Below are 24,490 nucleotides of genomic sequence, written 5' to 3' on the forward strand. Positions count from 1 at the left end.
TTTTAGTTATATTTTTTGTATTCTAGTTCATTTAAACATATCAAGATTCCTTTTTCTGATTCCGAAACTAGTTTAAAGGTAGTCATTCACTACCAAGTTTTATTGTTTATACTAATAATAAAATAACGTATCTTTACTGCAAGACATTCAGACTTTGAGCATACAGACAAGCATAACTTTTATGCTTTTAAACAGAGAATTTTAAAAAGAAAAAAGCAAGAATCACCCAAAGACAGGTGGGTTGTCTCTTGAATGATTTTATGCAAGGAATGATGTGCATGAATCGATTTGTATTTTCGAAGGATCACCGGCAGCTGTATGGAAACAGATTGGAGGCAGGAACAACAGGCAGGAGGTTGTTAAGAGTACTCAGGCCAAGAAAAATAAAGGCTTTCACCGAGACAGTAATCATGGGATCATAGAAGAGACAGGATCAACTAGGTTTTGGTAAAGGCAGGGGAAATGCTGGAAAGGACGCCCAGGTTTTTGGACTGAGTGACAAGTAAAGCACCCTCAACTGACATAGAAAACATAGGAGATGGAATAGACTTTGAGGAAAAGATTATAGATGCAGTTTTATATGTGTAAAGTGTGAATTGCCTCTGGCACACCAAAGGAAGATCATCTTCTTTGCCATATAAGATACAGGCCTGAAATTTTAGAGTTGGTTGTAGATGTTATCAGTATAAGTGGTTATTAAAACACTGGGACTGAAAGAGATCACTAGGAAAACGTACAGAGTGAGAGAGAGAGAAAGGGGCCAATGTCTGAAGAAATGGCTAAAGAGACAGGGAAATAAAACAAGAGAGGTCAACAGGAAACAGTGGAAGAAGAGTTATTTACAGTATCAAATGCCAGTTCGCAACAAAATAGATTGACACTTAAAAACTGTTCATTGAAATTAGCACTTAGAGATGACTGGGTATCAGAGAAGTCAGTAGAGTAAGTTAGGGATAGAAACCAGATTACTGTGTATTTCAGATTGAGTGGGTAGTGGCTAGGATAATCTTTGTAGTTTGGTTATGAAGAAAAGAAAAATGAATGGGCAGTTGCTTAGAAGGGAAGATAGGAATTAATGAAGGGTTCTATTATGAGTTTTGTTTTTTTCTTTCTTAGGAATAGAGTATATTTATATCTGATGGGAAAAAGAACAGTCATTGTTGTAAAAGAGGTTAAAATGATGATAAGAGAGCTGAAATACTTGAAGAAGCTAAAAGCATATCCAGAGCATGATGTCTTCCATGGAGAAGACACTTACATGGAAAATTTACAACTCAAAGTGGTGCCAAGTGTTAAATGAATAAAAAGAGAAGGCTGGGAGTTCCAGAGGGGTTGAGAAAAGTTTGACTCAAATGCTGAACTCATTGCGTAGCCTCCATTTAGTTTTCTACTTTATAAATCGGTGCATCATTTAGAAGTGTGTAGTATAAGCCTTCAGTTCATTATTGCTGATGAGAATCTCTAGTTGTGTATAAGATTTCCCTGGTTCTGTCTGACAGTAGTTGACCTTCACTGTCTTCAGGCATTTAATCTGTCTGTGTTTCTGTGTTAGCTCCATAAAATCATCAGTTTCATGGCACCATTTCTCCTGCAAAGCACAGCCATGCAAGAATTTCTCAGATTACAATACTTACTAAGCTTTCCTTCTGTTTATTACTTCATATCCTGTCTCAGAAATTCCCCAGAATCATTAAATAAATACATTTTATCTTTGCATAATTCATGCTGCAGATAATCTATCTGTAGATAATCTTGAGTCTGGCTTTTACACAGTATGCAGAATCTTAGTTCCCCGACCAGGGATCAAAACAATGGCCCATGCAGTGGAAGCGGAGTCATCCACTGGACCACCAGGGAAGTCCTTGATTATTGTTCTAATCTGTGCAATAAAGGACAACACAGTAAGAACATGAGGTTGTAATAGTAAAAGAGCTGCCACTGATATGAAATGATTATATGGTCAAAGTGTTGGTGTTTGGCTTTTTAAACACAAGACCTGCATAGTATGAGTAATACTAGAAATCTTGAGTGTGAGAAAAATCTCATTCTGATTTTACATTTATCTCCTAAACTTTAACACTATAGAGGCTTTTCAATGCCTTAAAATATGCAATTCTATGAATTAGTTGTCCAGTTGGTTCTTTGAGGTTAGGAAGTACTTTTATGTTTGTTCATGAAGTCTGGTATGCTTTAGGCCTAACAGGACTTTCATATATTCATCTTAATTCCAAATGGATAGATCAAAATAGTCACCACTGACTTGACTAATTTTTTTATCTAAGAAATACACTTCTCATCTTCCTAGTCTAAACATTTGATGGTAAACACTGCAAATCCAAGTGAGTTAGGCATCTTTCATGAGGAGCTGTGATATGCTAATATGTTAAGCATTGAGAGAGATCTTTTTCTGCTCTCATGAGCACACAGATGTGGCCAGCTATACACTGTAAATATTGATGTGATTTAAAATTCATATTTTGAGTAAAAAGCTACAAGTTAGTTATCTACTTAAGTTGATGCATAACAGTAGAATACTTTGGTTGAAAGAGTAAAGTTCAACAGAGGTGCAGCGAAAGAGGTTAATGAAAGGAATGTGGACAAGTAAAAATAGAGGTTTCTAGAATTTTTAGAGCTGAAAGGAATCTAAACAGTCATTAATAAGCCTTGGTATAACTGCATGCGTTTGTGCTCAATTGCTCCGGTCATGTCCCCACGGACTGTAGCCCGCCAGGCTCCTCAGTCTGTGAGATTCTCCAGGCAAGAATACTGGAGTGGGTTGCCATGCCCTTTTCCAGGGGATCTTCCTGATCCAGGGATCAAACCTGCATCTCCTGCACTGCAAGTGGATTCTTCACTGACTGAGCCACCGTGGAATACCTGAGGGGATGTGATTTAGGAAAGGGAGCACACTGTAGAATGAAAATCTAAGGATGGACACTTCTTGGGGACAAGTTTGGAGTTCATTATTAAGAAAAATTTTCTAGTGATCAGGCTATTCAGAAATGGGAGTAGACATCCCCAGAAGAGATACTCAGGTTGGGAGCCAAGCCTTGGATGTGTGGTTGGATCCAGTGACCTTTATGAGATTTTCTAATCCTTGAATTCTTACATAAACCAGTGACCAATGTTTCTCTTTTCTTTTCACTTTTTTAAACTGCAGTATATACAGTAAGTGCACAAATCTTAAAGGTACAAGTCGGTGAGTGTTTATGTATATATGCACCTGTGAATATTTCCAGCACTTCAGGAGGCTCTTTAGTCAGTACCCTCTCTCCCCCTGTTATAGATAACCACTATTCTGATTTCTGCCCACATTACATAACTAGATTCACAGAGTATTTACTTTTGTGGTTCTGGCTTCTTTTGCTCATCATTATATCTATGAGGTTCATCCATGCTATATGTAGCAGTAGTTCAGTCTGTGTAGTATTCCACTGATGTCACTGTAGGAATATATTAGAATGTAACCAAGCCACTGTTGATGGATATGTTGGTGTCCAATCCACTGTTGATGCATTGGTTGCACTTTGATATTGTTAATAATGGTGCTATGAACAGTCTTTATGTGTCTTTTGGTAGACATCTGCACTCATCTTCAGGATATGTTACTAGGAATGGATTGCTGGTTCATAGAATAGGTTTATTTTAGCAGTTATTGCCAAGGAGTTTTCCAACGTGAGTGTGCACCTTTAAACTTCCACTAGCAACATGACAAGAATTTCAGTTCCTGCTCCTCCTTGCCAACACTGTGTATTGTCAGTATTTTTTATTTTAGTCATTAAATGTGTTGTAGTATTTCTTTTTCTATGATTATTGATCATTTGGATTGTCTCTTTTAGGAAGTGCTTTTTTTTATCTTTAGCCTTTTTATTTTTAATTGAATCATTTGTCTTTATCTTGCTGATTTGTTCTTTACACATTCTGAATATGCGTCTTTAGGAAATTGTGTGTGTTACAACTATAATTTCCTAGTCTGTGGCTTACTTTTTAACTCATGGACTTTGATGAACAGACATTCTTAATTTTAGTTGTTTATCATTTTTCTCATTTGTGGTTAGTGCTTTTTGTTTCTTCTTCAAGAAGACTGCCTATCCCAAGGTCGGGAAGATATTTAGACTAATAATTCTTGAACTGTGTACTAAATTAGACAATATTTAACTTTCAATTGTTCATATTCCCCCAAAAAAGAAATGTATAGAATTGTACTATTTTCTCCTGTAATTTAATTAAGCTTTCAGCATTAGCTGTAAGTAAGTAGATAATTATGATGGTATTAAATCTGAAATTTACTATCAGGATACTTGGTTATTGCTATGGTAACAATACCATCACAAAAATCTCAGTGGGTTTTTTTCTCAATCATGATATTTGTCCAAAAGTGTGCAGGGTAGGGGAGTTGGGGAGGGGGCGGCTATGCTGTTTTTATACACTTTGGCATCTGGGTTGATGTAAACTCCAGTACAATATATACTTGCATGATCACTATAATAGGGGGAGGGCAACATGGAATATTGAATATTCCTTGGAAGGACTGATGCTGAAACTGGAGCTCCAATACTTTGGTCACCTGATGCGAAGAGCCAGTTCACTGGAAAAGACCCTGCTGCTGGGAAGGATTGAGGGCAAGAGGAGAAGGGGGCGACAGAGGATGAGATGGTTGGATGGCATCACTGACTCAATGGAATGAGTTTGAACAAACTCAGGAAGATAGTGAAGGACAGTGAAGCCTGATGTGCTGCAGTTCATGGGGTAGCAGAGAGTCGGACATGACTTGGTGACTGAACAATAATACCAATAACATGGAAAATTGCTTTTGGACTCAAACTTTCTGCCCAGAAGTATCATGTGCCACTATGAGGTGACCCTGTGAGTTCCCACCAGCCTTACCTAATTTCAGAGGTCATGAGGAAGTATAATCTTACTATGTTCCAAAAAGGAGAACTAAAAATATTTGTAAATAGCCGTAATATTGACTATCACAGTTAACTTGGGCGCATTACTTAACCTTTCTACGGATCAGTTTGTTCACTGTAAAATCGAAGCTAAGGATAGTATCTATCTCGTGATAGTTGTGAGGATTAACTGGGGTGATACATGTAAACTCTTAGAATATTGCCTGATACTTAGTGAACACTGAGGATATATTTGCTAGTATTACTGCTGTCATCATTGGGTTTTATCTTCTATTACTTTATTTGTTTTTGGCTCTGCTGGGTCTTCATTGCTGCCCAGGCTTTTCTCTAGTTGCGGTGCACAGGGGCTACTCGTTGTCGCAGTGTGCGGGCTTCTCTTTGCACGGAGATCTCCCTGCGGACTTCTCTAGTTGCAGAGCACGAGCTCCAGGGTGTACCTGCTTCAGTACTAGCAGTTCCCAGGTTCTAGAGCACAAGCTCAGTAGTCATTTTCACGGGCTTAGTTGCTCTGCAGCGTGTGGGAATTTCCTGGACCAGGGATCAAACCCATGGCTCCTGCACTGGCAGGCAGACTCTTTACTGCTGAGCCACCTGGGAAGCCCTGTCCTTATTGTTATTAGGCTCTTACTATGGGATGGATACCACACGTGCATGTGTGCTAAGTTGCTTCAGTCATGTCCAATTCTGTGCGACACTATGGACTGTAGCCTACCAGGCTCCTTTGTCCATGGGATTCTCCAGGCAGGAGTACTGGAGTGGGTTGCCATTTCCTCTTCCAGGGGATCTTCCCGACCCAGGGATTGAACCCACGTCTCTTATGTCTCCTGGATTGGCAGGCAGGTTCTTTACCACTAGCACCACCTGGGACACCATACTACCTGCTTTACACAGATTGATTCTTCAAATAACTCGCATTATAGCTACTATTACTACCCTCATTTACAGATGAGAAAATTTAGGTTCAGAGATATTAACTAACTACCCAGGTACCAGAACTAAAAAATAAAAGATGCGGTTTGAATTTAGGCAGTCTGATTTCAGAGCCTGCAATCATAACCATGACTCCCTCCCAGATAGCAAGTAAATATTAACAGAAAAATTCAGAAGTGCATCCTTTGCTTAGAGAACTCTGTGTGTGTTTGTAGACAAGTATATTCATGGTATGAGTTTATATTGAACTTTCAATATATTTCTATTTTCTGTTAGTTTGTAAAATTGTTTCTAGTTCATATCACTTAATTAAAGGTATTATTTCATGGTGTTCTGTTCATGGCTTGACATCTAGACAAATTTAGAATTGATCTTGTCCTTAAGATGAAGAAACTTGAGAGCGTGAGTGGGAGGCGGAGCCGGGGGAGCCACTCTCGTACCTCCCCCTGGCCCTTGGCCCAGCAGCTCGAGGGGGCGGAGTTACCGCCGTTCTTCGGCATCAGAAGTCAGCATGATGGCTGTGACCTAAAATCCTCAGGAAGCCCCGGGGTCATGGCCCAGAAGCACCGCGGAGAAGGAGGGTTGTGTGGAGCCCACCACAGTGGTGGTGCCTCCCTCAGGACTTTAGGACCCTCTGTGGACCCTGACATACTTTGATTCTCAGGACTCAGGGACTCAGCGGGGCCTGCTCCTAATGGTACCCGCTGCCTCACAGAGCACTCTAGTCCTAAGTACACACAGCCCCCAAATCCAGCCCACTGGTCGGATCCAAGCCATGGACCCCCAAGGGGTCCAGGACCCCCTCTGGCTGAAGAGGACCCTGATCAGAGTGAGGCATCTTCAGAAGAGTCAGGAGTGGACCAGGAACTCTCAAGAGAGAATGAGGCTGGGTACCAGGATGATGGGAACTCTTCTTTCCTTTCCATTCCATCTACTTGTAACTGCCAGGGAACCCCTGGAATCCCTGAAGGGCCTTACTCTGAGGGAGGAGATAGCTCTTCTAGCAACTTCTGCCACCATTGTACCTCTCCAGCTTTGGGGGAAGATGAAGAGTTGGAAGGGGAATATGATGAAGAGGAACCTCTTAAGTTTCCCAGTGATCTTTCACGTGTGCACAGTGAAAAGAAACCTGCACCCCAGAGACAACGGCACCGTGTTCCAGCCAAGGAGGACCCTCGGGAGGGTGGACGAACAGATCCCAGATCCCCTGGTCGACATCGGCTGGGCCGGAAACGGAGTCAGGCAGATAAACGCAGAGGACTGGGATTGTGGGGAGCAGAGGAACTGTGTCAGCCTGGACAGGCAGGCTTCTGGTGGCTGATCGAACTGCTAGTATTAGTGGGGGAGTACGTGGAGACTTGTGGCTATCTCATCTATGCATGCAGGCAGCTGAAAGGCAGTGATCTGGACCTTTTACGTGTCTGGGTGGGAGTGTGGGCAGGGCGGCTGGGGGGCTGGGCCCAGGTGATGTTCCAGTTTCTGAGCCAGGGGTTTTGCTGTGGGGCAGGGCTGTTCACCCGTTTTCTTAGGCTTGTGGGTGCTTTGCTTCTCCTGGCTCTGGCCCTTTTGTTGGGCTGTTTACAGTTGGGCTGGCGGTTTCTGGTAGGATTGAGTGACCGGCTAGGCTAGAGGGGTAAAGCCACCTGGCTCTTCTCTTGGCTGGCTTCTCCCACCTGGCAGCGTTGCCTGATTCTGCTGAGAGAGAGCAGGCCCTGGCAGCAGCTGGTAAGAATAGTTCAGTTGGGTTGGCTGGAGTTACCTTGGGTCAAACAGAGGACCAATAGGCAGGGGAATGCACCTGTAGCTGGTGGTCGTTACTGCCAGCCTGAAGAGGAAGTGGCTCGACTCTTGACCATGGATGGGGTTCCTGAGGATGAGCTAAACCCTTTTCACGTGTTGGGGGTTGAAGCCACAGCATCAGATGTTGAACTGAAGAAGGCCTATAGGCAGCTGGCAGTGATGGTTCATCCTGACAAAAATCATCATCCTCGGGCTGAGGAGGCCTTCAAGGTTTTGCGGGCAGCTTGGGACATTGTCAGCAACCCTGAAAGACGGAAGGAATATGAGATGAAACGAATGGCTGAAAATGAGCTGAGCCGGTCAGTGAATGAGTTTCTGTCCAAGCTGCAAGAAGCAATGAATACTATGATGTGCAGCCGATGCCAGGGAAAGCATAGGAGGTTCGAAATGGACCGGGAACCTAAGAGTGCCAGATACTGTGCTGAGTGTAATAGGCTGCATCCTGCTGAGGAAGGTGACTTCTGGGCAGAGTCAAGCATGTTGGGCCTCAAAATCACCTACTTTGCGCTGATGGATGGAAAGGTGTATGATATCACAGAGTGGGCTGGATGCCAGCATGTGGGAATCTCCCCAGATACCCACAGAGTCCCTTATCACATCTCATTTGGTTCACGGATGCCAGGCACCAGTGGGCGGCAGAGAGCTACTCCAGATGCCCCTCCTGCTGACCTTCAGGATTTCTTGAGCCGGATCTTTCAAGTACCCCCAGGCCAGATGTCCAACGGGAACTTCTTTGCAGCTCCTCAGCCCAGCCCTGGGGCCACTGCAACCTCCAAGCCCAACAGCACAGTACCCAAGGGAGACGCCAAACCGAAGCGGCGGAAGAAAGTGAGGAGGCCCTTCCAACGTTGACACCCCTTCTCTTTCCTCCAATCAATGTCAGGGAGTCAGAAGGGCTGTGTACAGCACCAGATGGAATTTGATTTGTTTATTTTTAAATATTTTAAAAAGGGAAAATTTTAAGCTCAAATTGTTCACTCAGTACTTTTAGGAAGCCCTGGAACCACTCTCCCTCCTCCACCAGCACCCAGGAACTGAATCTTTTCTTCTGACAATACCAAAGAAGTAGAGAATGTCTAGAACAAAGAACCTGGGGCCTGGACCTGGGCTGGATGGTATCTCCCATAGTGTGGGAACTGGGTATTTCCCTGGGGTCTGTATGCCTTTATCTTGTCTTTTGCTTCTTAGAGCAGATGACACTCCCCCCACCCCCAAACGAGTCTATCTTATATTTCTTGACTCATTTCAGGAGGGAGCCCCCTCCTTTGCCCCAGTATACTAGTTAAAAGAACAAGAAAGCATGTAACCCTAATTATAGGAGATACATAAGAGTTCAGAGAGTGGGAACTCTCACCTTGTGGGTAATCACCCAACTTCATGCTTGTTGCTGCAGGGATGGCCAAAACTAATAATTTTTAAAAAACAAGATTCATGCCCTCTGCCCTTGGGTGAGGGGGAAGGGTAAAGGGGCTCCCGGCAGCCCCCTTATGATCCAAGGGTTTGTATTTTTTTTAAGTTTGTTCATATTTGTATGTACATATCTATTTAAAGCCAGGGGATTATCTTTCTATAAATATGTAACTGGCAACCTGTATCTTCCCTCTCTTCTTTGCCCATATAGCTGGAGTCCTTTTTCTCATTTGAAAATCTTTTCCTTCCTAAGTGTTAGAGTGAAGGGCACCTCCTGCTGGACCAAGGGAGGGGGATAAAAAAATACCTTAAAGAAAAAAAAAAAAAAAAAGATGAAGAAACTTAGGCCAGAATGGTTTAGTGATCCCATAAGACACAGCTAGTTGGTGACATGCCTGAACTCAGAATCAGACTTCCTAACTTCAGTTCGGAGCGCTTCCTGATGCTTTGGATTACCTCCTTGTAGTTTGTATATGATATAGCACATAATCCTTTATAAAAGAATCTGAGGTGCTTTGGTTCTTCCTCCCCCCAAATTTACATGAATTTGTTGTAAAAAACGGAGATTGTGCTTCTTTCCTCATAGCTTACATTGGTACATCTTGATTTTAAGTTATCAATTTTGTCTTTTAAATATCCTGTTGCTAAACACCAAGAGTCAAGTTATATATTTGGAAAGGTTTTGTAATAAGAATAAATGCCTCCAAAGAAAATGCTTCCATGGAAAAACATTGTAATGATGAGCTTTTTCATGTCAGCCAGATTTGGAGTCAAATTTCTGAAGGAAAAGGGATGACAGTAGAATTGGAAATGAATCAAATATACCATACTTGAGGTATATCTCAAGATACATTAGCAAGAAATAAAATGACTGTTTACTCATAAGCAGCTTGTTACTTTTGCTACCAGTGACATCATAATGTACATTTGTCAACCTCACATGTATTGTAGTTTTCAGAATTAAATATTTTAAGGAAATGCCAAGCCATATTAAATTGGTGGTCATGGTTTATTTTCCCATTATTAAATGAGACTTTTGTATGGTAATTGCAGTGTATTATCATATAATTTTATCTGAAAGATTAACAGGATATAAATTGAGTTAACTGTATAGTTCTAGCCAAAAATAGGATTTACTCATTCTATTGCTGTATAGTAGAGAAGGAGTTGGGCTTCCCTGGTGGCTCAGAGGTTAAAGCGTCCGCCTGCAATGCGGGAGACCCGGGTTCGATCCCTGGATCAGGAAGATCCCCTGAAGAAGGAAATGGCAACCCGCTCCAGTATTCTTGCCTGGAGAATCTCATGGACGGAGGAGCCTGGTAGGCTACAGTCCACAGGGTCACAAAGAGTCAGACACGACTGAGCAACTTCTGAGTAGAAAGTCAGCACTTCTGTTTCTCTCAATATCAGAAGTTGTCAGGTATCTGTCAGGAAGGTGAACCTAATCTGTACTACAAGGTAATGCACTCATAGGGAAATATACTATTGTTTTGAAGAGAACACGATCCTTTTTCCTGGTCTCCTTCAGTTTTAAATATTCATTCTTGCATTAAGGTAAACACTGTTTTATAAAATTGAATGCAGAATTTAAATGAATTTTTTAATATAAAATGGAAAGTTTATAAACTGTGCTTTCATACTTTTCTTGCTAGACATTTTTACTCTTCTCTGCCCTGAAGCACTCATTCTCATTTGAGAGAAAGAATGAATATATCACTAGAAATTATCTCAAAGGCTCCCTTCAGCAATAAGCTAGTGTATTTGCCAGAGAAGAGAGTGGGAAGAATCTGGTCAAAGGAAATTTTAGTTCACTGTATAGTGAAGAACTTTTTATAAACATTACTTTGCCAACAAAGGTCTGTCTAGTCAAGGCTATGGTTTTTCCGGTGGTCATGTATGGATGTGAGAGTTGGACTATAAAGAAAGCTGAGCGCTGAAGAATTAATGCCTTTGAACTGTGGTGTTGGAGAAGACTCTGAAGAGTCCCTTGGACTGCAAGGAGATCCAGCCAGTCCCTCCTAAAGGAGATCACTCCTGGGTGTTCATTGGAAGGACGATGTTGAAGCTGAAACTCCAATACTTTCGCCACCTGATGGTAAGAACTGGCTAATTTAAAAGACCCTGATTCTGGGAAAGATTGAAGGCAGGAGGAGAAGGGGACAACAGAGGATGAGATGGTTGGATGGCATCACCGACTTGATGGACATAGGTTTGGGTGAACTCTGGAAGTTGGTGATAGACAGGGAGGCCTGGCATGCTGTGGCTCATGGGGTCGCAAAGAGTCGGACACAACTAAACCACTGAACTGAACTGAACATTTACAAATATATTTATAAATATACCTTCTTTTTATAAAGTATATTCATAAAAAGAAAGTATATTGCATGTGAAATTGAAATTTAAGTTGAAAAGGTCTGATTTTTCATGGTACTTTCTTTTAAACAACACAACCATATTACTGAATATTGGGGAGTGAAAACAAAGATTGAAAAGTAATTCATAATTTCACCATCCTAATATTATTACTTTGAGCACTGAGTATGTTTCCTTCCAGTCTCTTTTCTTATGTATCTGTTCTTTTGACATCACTATAACCTGTGTAATACACTTTCTCATAAATATTTCATAATTAGCATATGTCATAATTAGCCAAAATAGCTTTTAAATTTTATTATTTGCAGATAACATAATATTTGATCCACACAATATATTTTTGAGTTAAATAGGAAAGGTATTATTAGCACCATTTTACATATGAGAGTACTGCAAGCAGAAATGCCTCTACTTGGTCCTGTAGTGGATTTCTGTTCTCTGCAGAAGTATTTGCTAACACAGATGGGTGAATGAAGTTCAGTTCAGTCGCTCAGTCATGTCCAACTCTTTGCGACCCCATGGACTGCAGCACGCCAGGCCTCCCTGTCCCTCACCAACTCCTGGAGTTTACTCAAACTCATGTCCATTGAGTCAGTGATGCCATCCAACCATCTCATCCTCTGTCGTCCCCTTCACCTCCCTCCTTCAATCTTTCCCAGCATCAAGGTCTTTTCAAATGAATTAGTTCTTCACATTAGGTGGCCAAAGTATTAGAGTTTCAGCTTCAACATCAGTCCTTCCAATGAACGTTCAGGACTGATCTCCTTTAGAATGGACTGGTTGGATCTCCTTGCAGTCCAAGGGACTCTTCAGAGTCTTCTCCAACACCACACTTCAAAAGCATCAATCCTTCTGCACTCTGCTTTCTTTATAGTCCAACTCTCACATCCATACATGACTACTGGAAAAACCATAGCCTTGACTAAACGGACCTTTGTTGGCAAAGTAATGTCTCTGCTTTTGAATATGCTTTCTAGGTTGGTCATAACTTTCCTTCCAAGGAGTAAGCGTCTTTTAATTTCATGGCTGCAGTCACCATCTGCAGTGATTTTGGAGCCCAGAAAAATAAAGTCAGCCACTGTTTCCATTGTTTCCCCATCTATTTGCCATGAAGTGATGGGACCAGATGCCATGATCTTCATTTTCTGTATGTTGAGCTTTAAGCCAACTTTTTCACTCTCCTCTTTCACTTTCATCAAGAGGCTCTGTAGTTCTTCACTTTCTGCCATATCTGCATATCTGAGGTTATTGATATTTCTCCTGACAATCTTGATTCTAGCTTGTGCTTCCTCCAGCCCAGCATTTCTCATGATGATCTCTGCATAGAAGTTAAATAAGAGGGTGACAATATACAGCCTTGACGTACTCCTTTTTCTATTTGGAACCAGTCTGTTGTTCCATGTCCAGTTCTAACTGTTGCTTCCTGACCTACATAAAGATTTCTCAAGAGGCAGGTCAGGTGGTCTGGTATTCCCATCTCTTTCAGAATTTTCCAGTTTATTGTGATCCACACAGTCAAAGGCTTTGGCATAGTCAGTAAAACAGAAATAGATGTTTTTGTGGAACTCTCTTGCTTTTTCGATGGTCCAACGGATGTTGGCAATTTGATCTCTGGTTAACGTAGAAAGAAGAGCAAAACAAATTCTTATTCCCTGGACACAATCCTGCCTTACTGGACTAAGCGAGCCTTGAAAAGCAATAGGCAACTGTGGAAATAAAAATTTTGTCAGATTTTAGTAAATACACACTCACTCAGACACTAAGAATCTGGAGGTGATTTGATTAGTCTTGTTACCCCTCAGAGTTACACCACTGCTAATAGGTTTTTGTTTTTGTTTTTTAAACTTGTTTTTGTTTCACCTGGAAACAAGGGTAACAAAGTCAGTAGCTTGTAAATGGGAAAGATAACATCTAAGCACTTGATTGGTAGCCTGAGAGCCTGGAGGCTCAGTGTATGAAGGGCAGAAACCTTTTCATATTGGGTAGAGTATTTAAAGGAAAAATGTTCCTGGGAAACTGCTCTTCTAGAGCTTTAAATGTGTCGTTTGAATTCTGTGACTATTTGATTTACTTTCTGAAGTCTTGAGCATTGTCAGCTTTAGGATTCAGAAGCAAAACGTAGCACAATATTTCAGAGTTTTAAGTTTTCGCTCTTTCATTTAAACTGTTCTGTTAAACTGCAATTATGCCTTTTTGTTTTCTAAGGAAAACTGTGAATTTTAAAAGGAAAATATAGCAAAATCTGAGTTTTATTCTTCTTTCAGTTAATTTGTCCTGTTAAACTGCAACTGTGCCTATTTGTTTTGTGAGGAAAACTGAATTTTATTTTATTGTTCAAAGTGGTGAAAACCATTAACTGCTTTGACTTATGGCAGCTCCTGGGTTTTTTTTGTTATTTTTGTCTTCACTTTTTGACTGAAGAGAACTTCCCTACTACCTAAAGCTTCTGTTTTTCCTTTTAGGAATTCTTCCTAGAAAGAGAATTTAATTTGTATTGGATTAAACCGATTAAAATGAAGTTGGTTCAAATGAACACTTTGATGGGATCTATTTCCTCTTATTATACTATAGTTTTTATAAGTGATCTCTGACTTTCCTTTCATCTTTTACTTTTAGTATTCATCAGCTTTAAAAGAGTAAAAGGTTTTGAATTATTGATTGTAACAGAAAGGAGCATTCTTTCCATCTCTTCTCTGCAGTGTTGTTTCACAGCTGCAAATTAGAGCTGAAGAAGCAGTGGAAAACATAACAAAATAAAGAAGCAATGTTCTTTGGACCCATAAGAACCCTTGCCCTAGAACTGTTAACTGCTGAGTTTTTGTTTGGGTCAGTAGGTACTGAAGACTTTTGTTGCTTCTGCTTTCTCATATATAGCTTTCCTCAGATGGCAGGCTGGAATAATTTTGTTTTAGAGCTAGAAAGGAATACTGTCTGTCTCCTTAATATGAGTCTGGATTCCAAACATGAAAGTACCCCTGAGTGTTCCTTCTCAGGTTTTACTCAATTAGTAGTTTCTGTTTCCTTCAGATCTCAATTTTTGGTGAGTTCATTACGATTATTAGTGGTTGTCTTAGCTGGTCACCCCATCTATTCAATTCATCTATATTTCTCCCCTGTTTTGTCATATATTTAAATAAATAAATAACTGTACACACATCAGCTACTACAGCCTTTGCATTTTTTTTCTTACCATTTGCCCTTCTATACCTCACTAGATTACAAACTGTGAAAGAATAAGAATTTCTTATTGATCTTATTTACCTCTGTGTCTTTGGCACATAACACAGTGAGATGTAATAAACTGTGAAAAGCATTGCTTTTCAGCTTTTTTAAAACTCATTTCCCTCTTGATAAACATAAAATTCCTCTAATCTGATACACCCTCCATGAGGGTATCACCAAGAAGTGAGTGAAAATATATACATCATATGGCTTCCTAGATGGAAGACTGTCCTGTCATTGCCCTCCTCTATCTATGTCCCTCTCACCCCTCCTTTACCTCATATACACCTTGTACTTGCCATAGTACCCCACTGTCCCAGGATATTGTTTGGGAAAGTACACTAAGGAAGTAGTGCCAAGTTTTACTGGGTTACTTTAACTCTTAGTTCCAGCACTGGTCCAGAAGTTTCTTACTTGGGCAGTTATCTCTTTGTTTACTAATAATAAAAGCAGTGCTTTAATACACTGTATAGGAAGGGCAACTTGGGACCATTAGCCACCAGGAAAAAGAAGCCAAATACGTGGACTATGACCTCGAAAGTCAACACCCTCCTTGTAAAATAACAAATTTGCTTTGGCAGAGGAAAATGTTTTTTTATTGTCTCCATATTATCAATGTGCTTTAACCTGTGATACAAACACTATGTCTAAATGTTTCAGGTTGTTTTCTTTTGACACCATATTTTGTGTCCTAATGGTAATACATCTCCAGCAAGATTTCATTGAGGGGAAAAAAAAATACATGTACAGGGATCATACTGTCTAGAAAGACTGTCTAGAAAGAAATCTAAACCATGCTCAGTTTCTTTTGTTGATCTAGTGCTTATATTTTTTAGAAAATATCTAACTCAAAAGTCTACAAAACTTTTGCTTCAAAAAATCATCAACAACAGTAGAAAATTTATGTTTGTTTCTAACCCTGGCCTCTTCTTTCCACTTATCATGTTGTCTGAGAACACTGTCTCTAGACCAAAGAGAACAACAGACTGGAAAATTCTGTAAAGCATAGCTTACACACCATTTGACACCAGGCACAATCTTAGTTACACAGTAAAGATGCTCAACAAACGTTTGCTGTTGAAATATGAATTCTGTAAGCACTTACCTTAAAAGGAGTCTGGATTATTTCCTTTATGGCCCCCACCAAATTAGTATATTGTTAGTATGTGTGCGTGCTCAGTCATGTCTGATTCTTCGTGACCCCATGAACTGTAGCCCGCCAGGCTGCCCTGTCCATGGGATTCTCCAGGCAAGAATACTGGAGTGGGTTGCCAATTCCTCCTCCAGGGGATCTTCCTGACCCCGGGATCTCCTGTATCTCCTACATGGCAGGCAGATCTTTATGACTGAGCCATGGGAAAAGCCACCCTTTATCACTAAGTAGGTTATAAAACTACAGCTGAAATAAATGCAGGGCACAGTAGATAGATTCTATTTCTTATTCTGAACTGAGAAATCTGCTCTATCTTCAATATATATCAAGAATCTGACCACTTCTCATCACCTCCACTATCATCACTGTGATCCAATCCACCATTTTTTAGATGGATTATTGCAATAGATTCCTAAGTGATCACCTTACTTCTGTCCTTGATCCTCTTCAACTTTCATTCTGTTCTCAAAACTGCAGCCATGGTAATCTTATAAAAATGGTTAATTCCATCCCTTATCTACTCAGAACTTTTTAGTGTCTTCACCATCTCAGAGTAAATGCCTGTCTTTACTATGAGTTACAAAGCTGTATACGGTCTGATCCCCTATAGCAGTCAGCCTCATCTACAGTTTTTGCCCGCAGTTCAGTCCAGCCAGATTTGCTGCCTCCTTCAGTCATCCCACGGGTACACCTTTGCTTGTGTTCCTCCTGCCTGGACCATTGTGTCCTCTCACATACATAGCTCTCTCCTTCCTCTTCTTTAGGTCTTTCCCCTGAGGTTACCTCAGTGAAGACTTTTCCTGGCCTCTATTTAAAATTCCAGAGTTCTCTTCCTTGAACTCTTCCTGGCCTCTTTCTTTGCTGTCTTTTTTTTACTTTGTACTTATCACTATGTAACATTTTTCATTTTACTTTATCTTGTTTTTTGTCTGTGTTCCACTATACTAAGCTCTGTAAGGGTGGGAATTTTTGCCTGTTTTGCCTACTGCTGTATCCCCAGCACATATAAAGTGCCTAGAATGTTAGATTAAAAAAAAAAAAAAAAAAACTTGTTCAATGAATGAATACTTGTTGAGTGAATGGTTTCTCTATTATTTAGTTCCTAGAGTAGCCTACTACCTTTTTAAAGAAATTAATGATAGTCATAGTTATAAGAGCCTGGACTCAAGATTCTAGGACTAGAGAGCCACATTTTCTTCCCACTCCATCCAATACCCAGCCAAACACACGCCTGTATGTACTTATTAGTTATTTAACAACCCTGAGCCTCAAACTCTAATTATATCCCCCAACCTACCCACCCCCCAAAAGTAAGTATTTAATTACTCCCAAATTACCTGACCTTATCTTTTGCCCCCTCATCTCCCACATCAAAACCTACAGTGAGCGAGTTCTTAACTGAATTTCACTTAACTGAACCCCAGTTAACTGCCTGGTGGGATTAGCCAGTGTTCTTATTCCCTCTGTAAAACATATTGATTAATGCCCACAGCCTGCTGAGTGTTCTTAGCTAAATGTTCACAGCTGGCAGATGGTTTTGTAGTAAGCCTTCATTCTTTCACTTGCCCCAGATAAACTAACTGTGTGCATATAAAAATCAGTTGTATTTATTCCTCAGCCTCAAGGCTATCTTACAATAAACTGTATAATTAAATTAATTTTTAAATAAATGAACGTTCTCTTTTAGAGCAGTTTTAGGTTCACAGCAAAATTAAGCAGAAAGTACAGAGTTCCCATATACTCCATGTCCCCATATGTGTACAACTTTCCCCACTCTCAATATCCCCTACGAGAGTGGTACCTGTGTTACATTCAGTAACAGCCAGTTACAGTCAGTTACAGTTAATAACAGCCTGCATTGACACATAATCATTACCCAACTCCATAGTTTAGGTTTACTCATAGTTTAGTTCACTCATGATGTTGTACCTTCTATGGGATTTGACAAATGTATGACACACATCTATCATTCTAACATGTAGAATAGTTTCACAGCCCTAAAAATCCTCTGTGTTCTGCTTTTTCACTCCTGCCTCCCTCCAACCCCTCCCAACCACTTATCCTTTTTACTGTCTTCCTAGTTTTACCTTATCCAGAATGTAGTGTGATTGGAATTATACACTATGTAGCCTTTTCATATTGACTTCTTTAACTTTGTATTATGCATTTAAGTTTTCTCCATATCCTTTCTTGGCTTAGTAGTAACATTTCTTTTTGGCACTGAATAATATTCCATTATCTACGTGTACCACAGTTGATAAACCCACCTACTGAAGGATATCTTGGTGGTGTCCAAATTTTGACATTATGAATAAAGCTGCTATAAACACCCACATGCAATTTTTGTATGGAATAAGTTTTTTAACTCCTTTAGGTCAATACCAAGGAACACATTTGCCAGTAAGAGTATGAGTAGTTTTGTAAGAAACTACCAAATGATTTTCCAAAGTGGCTGTACCATTTTGCATTCATTTCCACCAGCAATAAATTAGAGCTCCTGTTGTTCCATATCCTGACCAGTATCTGGTGTTTGATAGTGTTTTGGATTTTAACTGTTCTATAGATGTGTAGTGGTATCTTGTTTTCATTTTCAATTCCCTACTGACATATGATATTAAATATCTTTTCATATGCTACTTGCCATCTGTACATAGGCACTGGTGAGGAGTCTGTTCAGATCTTTTGTTTATATTTTACTTGAGGTGCTCCTTTCCTTATTGTTGAGTTTTAAGAGTTTTTTGTATATTTTGGATAAATTTCTTTATCAGATGTTATCTTCTGCAAATAGATAGACTTCCTAAAGTCTATGGCTTGTCTTCTCATTCTTTTGACATTGTCTTTCACGGAGCAAAGGTTTTTCATTTTATAGTTTTGCATTTTGATTCATTTAAAGTTAATACTTGTGAAAGGTATAAGGTCTGTGTCAAGTTTTGTTGTTGTTGTTTTGTGGGGGGAGGTTTGTACATGGATGTCCCTGTTCCAGCACCATTTATTGAAAATACTATCTTTATTTCATTGTTTTGCCTTTGCTCTTTTGTCAAAGATCAGTTGACTATATACATTTATTTCTATCTAAGATTTCTATTCTGTTTCAGTAATTTGTCTTGTCTTTCACCAGTACACACTGTCTTGATTATTGTAACTTAACAGGAAGTCTTGAAGTTGAGTGCTGTCAGTCCTTCAACTTTGTTGTTCTCCTTCAATATTGACTTGGCTATTCTGAGTCTTTTGCCCCTCCATATAAACTTTAGAATCATTTTATTTTTATTCACAAAATTACTTGCTGGGATTTGTATTGGGATTGACTAATCTGTAGCTCAAGCTGGGAAGAACCGACATCTTTACCATTTTGAGTCTTCCTATCATGAACATGGATTTTTCCATTTATTTAGTCCTTCTTTGATATCTTTCATCTGAGTTTTGTAGTTTTCCTTATAGAGGTCTTGTAAAATATTTTGTAAGATTTATACATAAGTACTTCATTTGGGAGGATGCTAATATAAATGGTAGTGTGTTTTTAATTTCAAGTTTCAACTTATTCATTGCTAGTATATAGAAAAGCAATTGAACTTAATATACAATTGAACCTTGAACAACATGGGTCTTAGTGATGCTGATCCTCTGTGTAGGAGGAGACTAAACAACATGCTACTAAAAAAACAATTAGTCAATGAAGAAATCAAAGAAGAAATTCAAAAATACCTTGAGACAAATAAAAATAGAAATATAACTTTCCAAAATCTATGGGACTCAGCAAAAGCATTTCTAAGAGAGATGTTTATAGCAATTCAAGGCCTACCTCAAGAAATAAGAAAAATCTCAAACGAACAACCTAACTCTCCATCTAGAAGAATTAGAGACTGAAGAACAAAGCCCAAAGTGAGCAGAAGGAAGGAAATAAGAAAAATCACAGTAAAAATACCAGGAAAAAAAGAGAGAAAAGATCAGTGAAACTATGATCTGGCTTTTTGAAAAGATACAATTGATAAACCTTTAGCCAGACTCATTAAGGAAGAAAAAGAGGGGCCCCAAATCAGCAAAATTAGAACTGAAAAAGGAAAAATTACAACTGATATTACAGAAATACAAACTGCCATAGGAGAATACTATGAACAATACAATGAATACAGTGACAAACTGGACAACCTCAAAGAAATAGCTAGATTCAAAGACTGAATCAGGAAGAAGTAGAAAATCTGAACAGACTGATTTCTGGTACTGAAATTGAATCAGTAATTAAAAACTCAACAAATAAAAGTCCAAGACCAGATGGCATCACAGGGGAATTCTATAAAACATCTAAAGAAGAGTTAATGTCTGTCCATCTCAAACTGTTCCAGAAAATTTAAAGGGAGGGAATACTCTCAAACTCATTCTACAAGGCCAGCATTGCCCTGATACCCAAGCCAGACACAGATATTGCAAAAAAAGAAAGTTACAGGCCAGTATTCCTGATGAACATGAATGGTAAAATCCTCAACAAAATATTAGCAAACTGAATTTAACAGTATGTAGAAATGACCATACATCATGATCATGTGAGATTTATTCTAAGAATGCAGAGATGGTTCAGTTTACAAACCAATCAGTATGTTTCCCCATAGTAACAAAATGAAGGATGAAGATCACATGATCATCTCAAAATCTCATTTAAAATTCATGATAAGAACTCTAAACAAAGTGGGTATGGAGGGAACGTACCTCAACATAATAAAAGCCGTTTATGACAAACCCACAGCTAGTATCATATTCAGTGGTGAAATGTTGAAAGCTTTTCCTCTAAGATCAGGAACAGGCAAGGAGGCCCACTCTGGCCATTTCTAATTAACTTATATTGGAAGCCCTAGCCACAGCAATCAGACAAGAAAAAGACAAGACATCCAAACTGTAAAAGAAGAAGTAAAACTGTCAGATGACATGATACGATATATAGAAAACCCCAACAACCCCACCAGAAAAAAAAAACATTAGAACTAATAAGTTCAGTTAAGTGCAGGATACAGTATTAATATACCAAAATCTATTGTGTTTCTCTCCACTGGTGGTTCAGACAGTAAAGAAGCTGCCTACAATGTGGGAGATCCAGGTTCGATCCCTGGATCAGGAAGATCCTCTGGCTAAATGAATGGCAACCCATTCCAGTATTCTTACCTGGAGAATTCTATGGACAGAGGAGCCTGGCAGGCTACAGCCCATGGGGTTGCAAAGAGTCAGACATGACTGAGCAACTAACAGTCATAAACTTCAGAAAGAGAAGTCAAAAAGAATTGCTATTCATAATGACATCAAAAAGAATAAAATATCTAGGAATAAACTTAATCAAGGAGGTGAAAGACTCATATTCTTAAAACTGTAAAATGTTTATAAAGGAAACTGCTGCTGCTGCTGCTAAGTTGCTTCAGTTGTGTCTGACTCTGTGCGACCCCATAGACGGCAGCCCACAAGGGTTCAAACCCCTTCCCTGGGGTTCTCCAGGCAAGAACACTGGAGTGGGTTGCCGTTTCCTTCTCCAGGGGATCTTCCCCCTCCCAGGGATTGAACCTGGAACTCCTGTATTGCAGGCAAACTCTACCCACTGAGCCACCAGGGATTGTTAAAATGACCATACTACCCAAAACAGTCTACAGATTTAATGCAATTCCTATCAAAATACTGATGACATTTGTAACAGAACTAGAACAAATAATTCTAAAATTTATATTGAACCATAAAAGATCCTGAACAGCCAAAGCAGTCTTGAGAAAAAAGAACAAAGCTGGAGGATCATGCTATTTGACTTCAGACTATACTACAAAACTTCAGTAATCAAAGCAATATGGTACTGGCACAGAAGCAGACACATAGATCAATGGAACAAAATAGAGAGCCCACAGATAAACCCACACACATATGGACAATTAGTCTGTGACAAGGGAGGCAAGAATATATAATGGGGAAAAGACAGGCTCTTCAGTAAACTGGATAGCTACATGTAAAAGAATGAAACTAGAACATTCTTTCACAATGTGTACAAAAATAAACTCAAATGGATTAAAGACCTAAATATAAGACCTGAAACTGTAAAACTCCTAGAAGAAAACATAGGCAGTGAACTCTTTGACATTGGTCTTAGTGATGTTTTTCTGAATCTGTCTCGTCATGCAAGGGAAACAAAAGTGGGAAACAAAAAATCAACAAGTTTAAAGTTTAAAGTTTAAAATCAACAAGTTTAATCGAGTTTAAAAGCGTTTGCACAGGAAAGAAAACCGTCAACAAAACAGAAGGCAACCTACTAAATAAATGGAAGAAGATATCTGGAGATGATATGTTCGATAAGGGGTTAATGTCCAAAATATATAAAGAACTCATACAACTCAATTAAAAAAAACAACAACAAATTTTAAAATGAACAGAGGACCTAAATAAGCATTTTTCCAGAGAAGACGTACAGATGGCCAACAGGCACATTGAAAAGATGCTCAACATCACTGGTCATCAGAGTATTGCAAATCAAAACCACAATGAGATATCATCTCACCTTTGTCAGAAAGGCAAGAAATATTATGTTGACAAGGATGTGGAGAGGAGAGAACCCTAGACCACTGTTGGTGGGAAGGTAAATTGGTATAGTCACTATAGAAAACAGTAATACAGGTTTCTCAAAAACTAAAAATAGAACTACCATACATATTTAAAGAAAACAAAAACACTATTTGAAAAAATATATGCACCCCAACATTCATAGCAGCAATGTTTACAATAGCCAGGATATGGAAGCATCCTAAATGTTCATCAAAAAGTGAATGGATAAAGAAGATATGGTATGTATACAAAGGAATATTACTCAGTATTTTTTAAAAAAAAATTGCCATTTGCAACAATATGGATGGACCTGGAGGGTGTTATGCTTAATAAAATAAGACAGAGAAAGACAAATACTGTTTGTTTTCACTGATATGAGGAATTTTTTAAATAAATGAGTATAACAAAACAGAAATAGACTGACAGCTACTGATAACAAACTAGTATTAGCAGAGGAGAGGAATGGCTGGGAAGGGCTAAAATAAGTGGAAGGGCTAAAATAGGCTGAGGGGACTAAGAGATACAAACTACTAGGTATAAAATAAGTTACAAGGATGTAATGTATGTTGCTTGAATGTTGCTGTTTTTCAGTTGCTAAGTCGTGTCTGACTCTTTGTGACTGCATGGACTGTAGCATGCCAGGCTCCTCTGTCCTCCACTACTACCAGAGTTTGCTCAAATTCATGTCCATTGAGTCGATAATACTATCTAACCATCTCATCCTCTGCCACCCCCTTCTCCTTTGCCTTCAGTCTTTCCCAGCATCTTTTCCAGTCTTTCCAGGGTCTTTTCTAGTGAGTCAGCTCTTCACATCAGATGGCCAAAGCTTCAGCATTCCTTCCTTCAGAAGGAATATTCCTTCCAATGAATATTCAGGTTTGATTTCCTTTAGGATAGCCTGGTGTGATCTCTTTGGTAAAACTCAGAGTTGATCTATATCTAGGGTATAGAAGAATAACATGGCAAAGGAATTGAGAGTGTTGGCAAAAAAAAAAAAAATTCAAGTGAAGCTATAGAATCTAAGCTGCACAGAGTAGGGAAAATTAAGAGTCGACAAATAGAGTTTTGTGAGGTTAAAGGTCAGTTGAGTAGAATGGGGCTTCCCAGGTGGCGAAGTGGCAAAAAATCCACCTGCCATGCCTGGGTTAGGAAGATCCTCTGGAGAAGGGAATGGCTACCCACTCCAGTATTCTTGCCTGGAGAATTCCATGGACAGAGGAGCCTGGCAGGCTACAGTCCATGACATCGCAAAGAATCAGACCCAATTGAGCGTGCATGCTCATGCACATTGTAGAACTGAAATGACAGGAGGTAATGACCAGAAACTGATATAGCCAAGTAACATGACTTTTAAAGGAACTAGACCTTTTACATAAGGGTTGTAGTATGGGGAAGTGAGGGCAGAATCCCACCTCTCAACTCTGACGTGTGTACAGTTGGGGCTGGTGTGGTAGGAAAGGAGTATGATGTGTCTCCATGAGAGGGCTTGATGAAGTGGGATTAACATATGTGAAGTAGGGAAAGGGCACTTGCAAAGAGCCAACTCCAGAAAACACAAGTACAAATTCTCCTTCCAGCATTGTTCAGCATATTCAGAATAATGTAGTCTCATTGGTGAGATCATTCTTTTGTTGGGAAAGGCTACTATTAGTAGAAAAAGCTTAGTTGAAGAACACTTCTTAAGCTCTACCTGAGTTCCTTTATTCTGGCCCTATATTGACCAAAGACATGTGGCTCAATGTAATTTGTGTTATAGTTTTTGTAATTGCTATTCAAATATCTTCAATTGGCACTCTGTTTTATACATCAGGCTTTTTTTTTTTTTTCAGTGAGTATTAGTATTAGTACTAGAAGGCATTTTTTCGTTTCCAAAGCCACAGTTGAAGTGTCAGCCCCAAGGTAATACTATTTTTGAAGCCTCCAGGTGGAATCCTTCTGTGGGTGAATCCCTTCTGCAAGAAAACATCTGCATGATATACTTGTTTCTATAAAATGAAGTGGAAAACCAAACTTGTATATTGCTTTGCCTTTGTGCGTATTTCTCTTCTTTCCCCTTCCAGAGCAGTATTCATTACACAGCTTAAGTGCTTTGCATAGAATTTCCGAGTTCAGTACGACCCCTGTACTG

General features: G+C 39.5%; 1 protein-coding gene and 1 pseudogene across 5 annotated transcripts in view; both read left to right on the top strand.

Moving 5' to 3' along the window:
• Positions 1-24,490, top strand: part of HMG20A (high mobility group 20A) — a 108,823-nt gene that overhangs the window by 24,142 nt on the left and 60,191 nt on the right. The gene's annotated exons all lie outside the window — the stretch shown is intronic.
• Positions 6,396-8,495, top strand: LOC128066691 (dnaJ homolog subfamily C member 14-like; annotated as a pseudogene).

This window comes from Budorcas taxicolor, chromosome 21 (genome assembly GCF_023091745.1).
Source record: "Budorcas taxicolor isolate Tak-1 chromosome 21, Takin1.1, whole genome shotgun sequence".
NCBI lineage: Eukaryota > Metazoa > Chordata > Mammalia > Artiodactyla > Bovidae > Budorcas > Budorcas taxicolor.